This window comes from Palaemon carinicauda, chromosome 18, assembly GCF_036898095.1.
Source record: "Palaemon carinicauda isolate YSFRI2023 chromosome 18, ASM3689809v2, whole genome shotgun sequence".
In the NCBI taxonomy this organism is placed as follows: domain Eukaryota; kingdom Metazoa; phylum Arthropoda; class Malacostraca; order Decapoda; family Palaemonidae; genus Palaemon; species Palaemon carinicauda.
The window spans coordinates 17888205-17898684 of record NC_090742.1 but is presented as its reverse complement, the minus strand read 5'-3'; the positions used below and the strand labels follow the sequence as shown (position 1 = coordinate 17898684).

General features: G+C 31.1%; 1 protein-coding gene across 3 annotated transcripts in view; it reads right to left on the bottom strand.

The window, feature by feature from the left end:
- LOC137657646 (very long chain fatty acid elongase AAEL008004-like) overlaps positions 1–10480 on the bottom strand; it is a 101855-nt gene that overhangs the window by 44504 nt on the left and 46871 nt on the right. Inside the window, exon 1 of one of the 3 annotated variants that reach the window (XM_068392048.1) lies at positions 2389–2466. The exons of the other annotated variants lie outside the window; for them this stretch is intronic. The gene's annotated coding sequence lies outside the window, so the exon portion shown is untranslated. Of the gene's footprint in view, positions 1–2388; positions 2467–10480 lie in introns of those variants that run through there. 3 annotated transcript variants of the gene reach the window in all.

Below are 10480 nucleotides of genomic sequence, written 5' to 3'. Positions count from 1 at the left end.
ACAAACATAATTGCGTGTAACGCTTCTGGGAGATTTTTCTCTTAAATCCCACCCTCAAGATGCATTCTATATATTCACTATCGTATTTTATTCAAATATATTAGCAGATGTGAAAACTGATATTATTATTGTGTGATTATATTTCACTCTTAAAGATTTTCCGATCTGCAGCTACCTGTAAATTCAACTTTACTAGAGAGAAAAACAAGAAAACTTATACATCGCCCAGGAAGCTTTTTTTTCCTGCATAGATTTAATTCACCTAAAATAATAGGAAAGAAAATAAGACCCCAGATTAAAGCTGACCTCAAGATGTATTTCACAAATACACGAAGCCTATCTTTACTAGACTCAGGAGGCAAAACCATTAGTCGTACGTAAAGTTATGTGTCCGGTGGTTAAAAAAAAAAAAAAAAAAAAAAAAAAAAAAAAAAAAAAAAAAAAAAAAAGCTAGTACAGTTGGCTTTATTAGTTCCGATACACTTCATGAAACAAATTATATTTTTACATACAGATTTTCGTAACTTTGATAAAAAGGCTTCTGATCACGCGTTTACCAGCTCAGCTACTTTGTTTTTACAGGCATCGTTGCCAACAGTTTCTATTTTGCTAAACAGCGAAATTTGCTACAGTGTAGAACTGCCAGACGTGTCCTTAGCTTCCCATGAAGTGTACCGGAACTAATGAAGCCAACTGTACCAGAAAGAATAAATAGAAAGTAAGATGTTGTTTCTTATTCACGATTGCTTCAATCGATGTAGACTGACTGGAAAAAAAAAACACTTTCACTGCAGAACTAGTGACAGACTGAATTAATGAAGAAGAATCAGAAAAAGTAGAAGAAACAATGCTTGTTCTTTCGACAAGTTCTTGAGGAAGCAAGAAAGTTAAGTTCAGGCAGAAGAATGTGGGGTTCCGAATGAGGAAGACCCGGGTGAGGGAAGGGGGGGGGGGGGAGAGGGGGTGAACTAAGTCACTCTGGGAGGAGCGTATTGCCATCAGTAAAAACTCTTTGGCCCACGAAAAGATTGCAGGTCAAGGATATTTTTTTTCCCTGGACTGGATTTTTCTGGAAAACAGCACTTTCTCTCTTCTGATAAAAACATAACAACTCATTGCAACGACAGATTATTTAATATTAGGCTTACCACCAAGTCAAAAGTTATGACTGAAATCGAATCAAGACATTTTCAAGTAGGCTAATAATAGCAATGCACGTATGTGTGTAAATATCTATATATATATATATATATATATATATATATATATATATATATATATATACATATATATATATATATATATATATATATATATATATAGTGGATGAGTATCTCACTAATTAGTCTTTTCATAATTATAATAGGAGTGGTTCAAGAGAAAAGTATTGAATTATTATCATGTTCGTACTTCAACTTATGAATTATGATATATATATATATATATATATATATATATATATATATATATATATGTATATATATATATGTACATATATATACATATACAGTATATATGTTTATATATATTTATATATGTATATATACACGCATTCATGTATACATATACACACAAAACATACACATACACACACACACTATATATATATATATATATATATATATATATATATTATATATATATATATATACATATATATATAATACACATAAATATATATGTGTATATATATATATATATACTGTATATATATATATATATATATATATATATATATATATATATATATATATACTGTATATACATATATATATACAGTATATATATATATATATATATATATATATATATACTGTATATATATATATATATATAATAAACAATAAAAACGGATTCTGCTTGCCATCATGACCAGTAAATTAATAATCAAATATCATAATAGCAAAGTAGACTACATATATATGTTGAATTATATTTTGCACTGGTCATTATTTACATAAATCAGGAAAATTTACAATAAGATATTAAAACCTTCATAATCCAAAACGACAAGTCCAGGGTAAATATCTTCTTACGTATTAGCTCATTACACTTATGTGTTAAGATAGCTCATAAGATCTTAACGAATCCGAGTTTTAAAATAATTCTAAAATATTTAAAATATATATTTCTAAATGACTAAATTTATTACGATAAATGTCAGAACTTAAATAATTTTTGTCATTAATTATGAAAGCACTTAATATTCGTCGTCATGCATTTAATCACTTCACATATTGTTAATAATTCCAAGCATTATAATAAAAGGGAACTTGTCACTCGGGAATAAAAACTAATATATACAACGCAAAGTTAAAGAGCCTTTAACTTGAAACGATTAAGAAAACAAGAAAAGTTGCTACACCGCTTTAACCCAACTTAACTTACACGAGTTAAGGAACGTTGCACGTGTTCGACCGTTCGCTGCTGGGCAGGAGATACGAATGTCCAACTATTGTCTGAAGCTCTGCCTGATTTATCTCCAAACCCAACCCACACGAGACCCCAAGAGCCAGGGGTAAAGTGGGCGGAGCTACCCCCTCTCTCTCTCCCTCTCTTTCGCTCTTGCTTTTAATAGACCGTTTGTTTAGCAAAAATTATTTCAAATAAGTCATAATTATATAGGAGTGTTTTGACATCGTAAGAAAAAAATTTAAGGGATACGAGCTTTATAGAAAAAAAATGGGCTTAAAAAGTTATGTGAAAAACCTTATGGTGGTAATTTTTTTTCCTATTATTTTTTTCCTTGTGTTTCTCAACACCGTATGAAAATCGTCAAGGCAAAGGGAACAAAAGAAAAAGGTGTCAATTTTCATAGCAGAAATAAAACATAGATTTCTCTTTTGCGTCGATACTAATAAAGGTATAAAAGTCTTGTTTATAAGACTTATGAGTTAAAAAAAAAAAAAAAAAAAAAAACCATGGTTGTTTAATACGCGTCTCTGAGTTGTATGGCGTTAACTTTGAACATAGCAATACGAATGTTTATGGCTTCAAATAAAAATTTTCTATCTTTTTTTTTCTAGTCTTCTATGTTATAACGGTGCTATTTACGATTTCAATGGGAATAATGGGGTCCTTTTCTAGTTGATGTGACACGAGACGATATGGATTTTTTCACATTGATGTGACAACACAAAATGTGGATTTCCTCGCTGATGTAACAAGAGAAATTGTGGATTTTTCAAAATAATAATAATAATGATAATAATAATAATTATAATAATATTATTTCTCATTGGGGTGAAAATTTTTGCCCACGTTAATGTGAGAAGAGACAAGGGAAGAATGTGGAATTTTTTAAAATGATGTGACAAGATGAATGTTGGATTTAAAATTGTGGACTAACCCATTGATCTGATAAAAAAAAAAAAAAAAAAAAAAAAAAAAAAAAACATGTGCATTTACCCACACTGATTGACAAGAGAAAAATGGATTTCCCTCATTAACGTGACAACGAAGAATAAACAATTTCCCATTGATGTGACCAGAGAACATTAGGATTTTCCACATTAATGTGCCAAGAATAATTGTGATTTTTTTTTTCACAATAATAAATTAAAAAAAAATTAGATTTTAGTTTTCCTTATTGATATTACTAGGAAAATTGTGAATTTTTCATAAATGATAAATAACAACATTAAGTTTGGGTTTTCCACATCGACGTGACAAGATAAAAATGCTATTTTATTTTCCCATTGATGTGAATAGTTAATATATATATATATATATATATATATATATATATATATATATATATATATATATATATATATATATATATATATATATATATACACACACACACACATATATATATATATATATATATATATATATATATATATATATATATATATATATATATATATATATATATTTAATTGATATGATAACAGAAAAATTGGGTATCCTCTTCTCAAGAGAAAATGAGGAGAAAGTTTGTATATTTTCCTTGCTAGGACCACAAAAATGTTTTCCTCTAATTGGGAAAACCTGGACAAGAGAGAATGAGGACTTTCCCCCATTCTTCAAAGAAGGAAAAATGTGGATTTACAAATTGTCTGGATAAGATAAAATGTGGATTCTTCCCACTGTTAGGATAAGAAAAAATGTGGATTCTTCCCATTGTTAAGATAAGATAAAATGTGGATTCTTCCCATTGTTAAGATAAGATAAAATGTGGATTCTTCCCATTGTTAAGATAAGATAAAATGTGGATTCTTCCCATTGTTAAGATAAGATAAAATGTGGATTCTTCCCTTTGTCAAGATAAGTTAAAATGAAGATTCTTCCCAATGTTAGGATATGATAAAATGTGGATTCTTCTCATTGTTAGGATAAGAAAAAATGTGGATTCTTCCCAAAGTTAGGATATGATAACATGTGGATTCTTCCCAAAGTTAGGATAAGATAAAATGTGGATTCTTCCCATTCTTGGGATAAGGTAAAATGTGGATTCTTTCCATTGTTAGGAAACGATAAAATGTGGATTCTTTCCATTGTTAGGAAACGATAAAATGTGGATTCTTCCCAAAGTTAGGATATGATAAAATGCGGATTCTTCCAAAAGTGTGCATTGTTCCCATTGTTAGGATAAGACAAAATAAGGATTCTTCCCATTATCCCCATAAGATAAAATGTAGATTCTTCCCATTGTTACGATAAGATAGAGTGTGGAGTCTTCCCATTGTTACGATAAGATAGAGTGTGGAGTCTTCCCATTGTTACGATAAGATAGAGTGTGGAGTCTTCCCATTGTTACGATAAGATAGAGTGTGGAGTCTTCCCATTGTTACGATAAGATAGAGTGTGGAGTCTTCCCATTGTTACGATAAGATAGAGTGTGGAGTCTTCCCATTGTTACGATAAGATAGAGTGTGGAGTCTTCCCATTGTTACGATAAGATAAAATGTGGAGTCTTCCCATTGTTACGATAAGATAGAGTGTGGAGTCTTCCCATTGTTACGATAAGATAGAGTGTAGATTCTTCCCATTGTTACGATAAGATAGAGTGTGGAGTCTTCCCATTGTTACGATAAGATAGAGTGTGGAGTCTTCCCATTGTTACGATAAGATAGAATGTGGAGTCTTCCCATTGTTACGATAAGATAAAATGTGGAGTCTTCCCATTGTTACGATAAGATAGAATGTGGAGTCTTCCCATTGTTACGATAAGATAAAATGTGGAGTCTTCCCATTGTTACGATAAGATAGAATGTGGAGTCTTCCCATTGTTACCATAAGATAAAATGTAGATTCTTCCCTTTGTTAAGATATGATTAAATGTGAATTCCTCCCATTTCTAGGATATGATAAAATGTGGATTCTTCCCATTGTTACCGTAAGATAAAATGTAGATTCTTCCCACTGTTATGATAAGATAAAATGTGGATTCTTCCCATTATTAGGATAAGATAAAATGTGGATTCTTCCCATTGTTAGGATATGATAAAAGGTGGATTCTTCCCATTGTTACCATAAGATAAAATGTAGATTCTTCCCATTTTTAGGATATGATAAAATGTGGATTCTTTCCATTGATTCTATAAGATATAATGTATATTCTTCCCATTGTTAGGATCAGATAAATTTTGGATTCTTTCCTTTGATAGGATGAGATAAAATGTGGATTCTTCCTATTGCTAAGATAAGATAAAATGTAGATTCTTCCCAAAGTTAGGACAAGATAAAATGTGGATTCCTCTCATTGTTAGGATAAAATAAAATGTGGATTCTTCCCATTGTTACCATAAGATAAAATGTAGATTCTTCCCATTGTTAGGATAAGATAAAATGTAGATTCTTCCAATTGTTAGGATATGATAAAATGTGGATTCCTCCCAAAGTTAGGATAAGCTAAAATGTGGATTCTTCCCAAAGTTAGGATAAGATAAAATGTGGATTCTTCCCATTGTTAGGATAAAATAAAATTAGAATTCTTCCCATTGCTAGGACAAGATAAAATGTGGACTCTTCCCATTGCTGGGATAAGATAAAATGTAGATTCTTTCCATTGTTAGGATCAGATAAATTTTGGATTCTTTCCTTTGTTAGGATGAGATAAAATGTGGATTCTTCCTATTGCTAAGATAAGATAAAATGTAGATTCTTCCCAAAGTTAGGATAAGATAAAATGTGGATTCCTCTCATTGTTAGGATAAGATAAAATGTGGATTCTTCCTATTGCTAAGATAAAATGTAGATTCTTCCCAAAGTTAGGATAAGATAAAATGTGGATTCTTCCCATTGTTAGGATAAGATAAAATGTAGATTCTTCTAATTGTTAGGATAAGATAAAATGTGGATTCTTCCCAAAGCTAGGATAAGATAAAATGTGGATTCTTCTCAAAGATAGGATAAGATAAAATGTGGATTCCTCCCAAAGTTAGGATAAGCTAAAATGTGGATTCTTCCCAAAGTTAGGATAAGACAAAATGTGGATTCTTCCCATTGTTACCATAAGATAAAATGTAGATTCTTCCCATTGTTAGGATAAGATAAAATGTAGATTCTTCCAATTGTTAGGATATGATAAAATGTGGATTCTTCCCAAAGCTTGGATAAGATAAAATGTGGATTCTTCCCAAAGCTTGGATAAGATAAAATGTGGATTCTTCCCATTGTTAGGATAAAATAAAATTAGAATTCTTCCCATTGCTAGGACAAGATAAAATGTGGACTCTTCCCATTGCTGGGATAAGATAAAATGTAGATTCTTTCCATTGTTAGGATCAGATAAATTTTGGATTCTTTCCTTTGTTAGGATGAGATAAAATGTGGATTCTTCCTATTGCTAAGATAAGATAAAATGTAGATTCTTCCCAAAGTTAGGATAAGATAAAATGTGGATTCCTCTCATTGTTAGGATAAGATAAAATGTGGATTCTTCCTATTGCTAAGATAAAATGTAGATTCTTCCCAAAGTTAGGATAAGATAAAATGTGGATTCTTCCCATTGTTAGGATAAGATAAAATGTAGATTCTTCTAATTGTTAGGATAAGATAAAATGTGGATTCTTCCCAAAGCTAGGATAAGATAAAATGTGGATTCTTCTCAAAGATAGGATAAGATAAAATGTGGATTCCTCCCAAAGTTAGGATAAGCTAAAATGTGGATTCTTCCCAAAGTTAGGATAAGACAAAATGTGGATTCTTCCCATTGTTAGGATAAAATAAAATTAGAAATCTTCCCATTGCTAGGACAAGATAAAATGTGGACTCTTCCCATTGCTGGGATAAGATAAAATGTAGATTCTTTCCATTTTTAGGATAAGATAAAATGTGGATTCTTATTGTTAGGGTTAGAAAAAATGTGGATTCTTCCCATTGTTACCATAAGATAAAATGTAAATTCTTCCCGTTGTTAGAATGAGATAAAATGTGGATTCTTCCCTTTGGTAGGATAATATAAAATGTGGATTCTTCCCAGTGTTAGGATAAAATAAAATTAGAATTCTTCCCATTGCTAGGACAAGATAAAATATGGACTCTTCCCATTGCTGGGATAAGACAAAATGTAGATTCTTTCCATTGTTAGGATCAGATAAATTTTGGATTCTTTCCTTTGTTAGGATGAGATAAAATGTGGATTCTTCCTATTGCTAAGATAAGATAAAATGTAGATTCTTCCCAAAGTTAGGATAAGATAAAATGTGGATTCTTCCCATTGTTAGGATAAGATAAAAGGTGGATTCTTCCCATTGTTACCATAAGATAAAATGTGGATTCTTTCCAAAATCAGGATAAGATAAAATGTGGATTCTTTCCAAAATTAGGATAAGATAAAATGTGGATTCTTCCCATTGTTAGGATTAGATAAAATGTGGATGCTTTCCATTGTTAGGATAAGATGAAATGTGGATTCTTCCCATTGTTAGGATAAGATAAAATGTGGATTCTTCCCAAAGTTAGGATAAGATAAAATGTGCATTCTTTCCATTTGTGGATTCTTCCCAATGTTAGGATAAGATAAAATATGGATTCTTCCAAAAGTTAGGATAAGATAAAATGTGGATTCTTCCCATTGTTACCATAAGATAAAATGAGGATTCTCCCCAAAGTTAGGATAAGATAAAACGTGGATTCTTCCCAAAGTTAGTATAAAATAAAATGTGGATTCTTCCCATTGCTAGGGTAGGATAAAATGTGGATTCTTCCCAAAGTTAGGATTAGATAAAATGTGGATTCTTCCAGAAGTTAGGATAAGATAAAATGTGGATTCTTCCAGAAGTTAGGATAAGATAAAATGTGGATTCTTCCAGAAGTTAGGAAAAGAGAAAAGTGGGGTTTTCCCATTTAGGGTAAGGGAAAATATGGACTTTTCCAATCGTTGTGGGATTTTCTCATTGCAAGGATAAGAGATGTTGATTTTCCATTAATAAGACCAGAGAAAAGGGGTATTTTTCCATCGTTAGGACAAGATAAAAGGAGATATTTTCCAACTGCTAAGACAAAAGAAATTTGTTTTTTTCTATTTCCCCCCCCCCCCCCAGAGAACAAGAGAAATTTTCACATTGCCATAAAAGGAGGAATGTCAATCTTTTTCACCACCTCAAGCAGAATTTTCTATAAATCTTGTGTGGTGACTTATGATAAAATTGTTCCAACTTTTTCAGTGTTCCAAAGTCTCCAGTAATGTTCCTACTAAGTTTAAAACGTCAGGAGAACAAAACTTCCTGTTGAATATACAAAGTTTGAAGTAACGCCATTGTAAATGGGTTTCGGTTACTTAAGTGACGTCATTGCCAAGGCGTTTCGGTTAATTAAGTGACGTCATTGTCAATGCATTTCGGTTATTTAGGTGACGTCATTGTCAATTCGTTTAGGTTACTCAAGTGACGTCATTGTCAATGCGTTTCAGTTACTTAAGTGACGTGATTGTCAATGCATTTTTGTTACTGAAGTGACGTCACTGTCAAAACGTCTCGGTTACTAGGTGACGTCATTGTCAACGCGTTTCGGTTACTGAAGTGACGTCATTGTCAACGCGTTTCGGTTACTAAAGTGACATTATTGGCAATGCGTGTTGGTTACTGAAGTGACGTCATTGTCAACGCGTTTCGGTTACTAAAGTGACATTATTGGCAATGCGTGTTGGTTACTGAAGCGACGTCATTGTCAACACGTTTCGGTTAAGCTGTTTCCAAATTAAAAGTACGCCTGCATGTTTATATCCGCTTTGTTCTAGATAAAGTTATGACGTTTAGAAAAAAAGTAGGTTTATCACATGTATTTATAGTATGTTGTTCTTTGCAGTAACAATGCTATATTATGAATATTTAATTCTTGATAGAGAAAATACATGTAATTAATACAAGCTACTCATAAGTCTTAAATCGAAAAAAAAGAACACCTAAAATTACTCTAGCAAAATACTCATTAAACCCCTAATTTCTTTCACAAACACACACGTATGTCTATATATATATATATATATATATATATATATATATATATACATATATATATACATATATATATATTTATATATATACATATATATATATATACACTGTATATATATATATATATATATATATATATATATATATATATATCTCCTAAACTCCCTGTAGTACCAAATATCAAATTATTTGGTCAAACTTTTCATTCCCACATTTAATTTCCATCATCCAACTTTCCATAATCTCATCCTACATCTACGCACGATTCCACGCAAATACATCACAAGGCTATTATCGAACTTCCTTAACATCTAAGCAATCTTGGATAACAATCCCTGTCTGCATCTTGACGTAAATTAGTAGCATCCTGAACTCCAACAACCTATTCTACGTTGACGTCATCAATAATCATTTCAAATGATTGCCACTTAATATTTACATGATTCGATCACTAGTCATCAAAACCTTCAATTGGATTAAATTGTATTATAAAATCTAGCCATCAAGCCAATCACTGCGGCATCAAAGCCCTTCCAGCGCTATATGATACAAATTAATCAACCGTATCAGTACTCTCTATGGTATCATTTCAACCTATAAAACCAATCAAAACATTCTCATACAATAACTCCTAAATTTGAAATAAGAAGTGATTAAAAAACTTGAATTAAATAAATTTATAAAATTAATCAAAGCTTCTGAAAAAACCCAGAGTTCAGAGTATTACAATTTTCCCCCAGTATATCTCTTCAAGGTTTGTCCTGGAGGGGATGTGTTTTCCTCTGATTATAAATAAAAGACTATCGACCAACATGGTTCGCAACGGATTGCTAGAATTATGAAAAAAAATCTTATGCAACATGCATAACGAACTAAAGGAACGACTGTGTCAGAGATTAATATCTAGATCAGGAATAAGAAATTTAATAGACCATAAATACCAGTCCAACAAATATATAAATGCGATTTACAAGCTGAAGACCAGACAAGAGAACAATACTCGAAATAAGGTAGAATGAAAGAATTAATACAATTCTTCATAATATATAGATCACCTAAAATATCAAAAGACT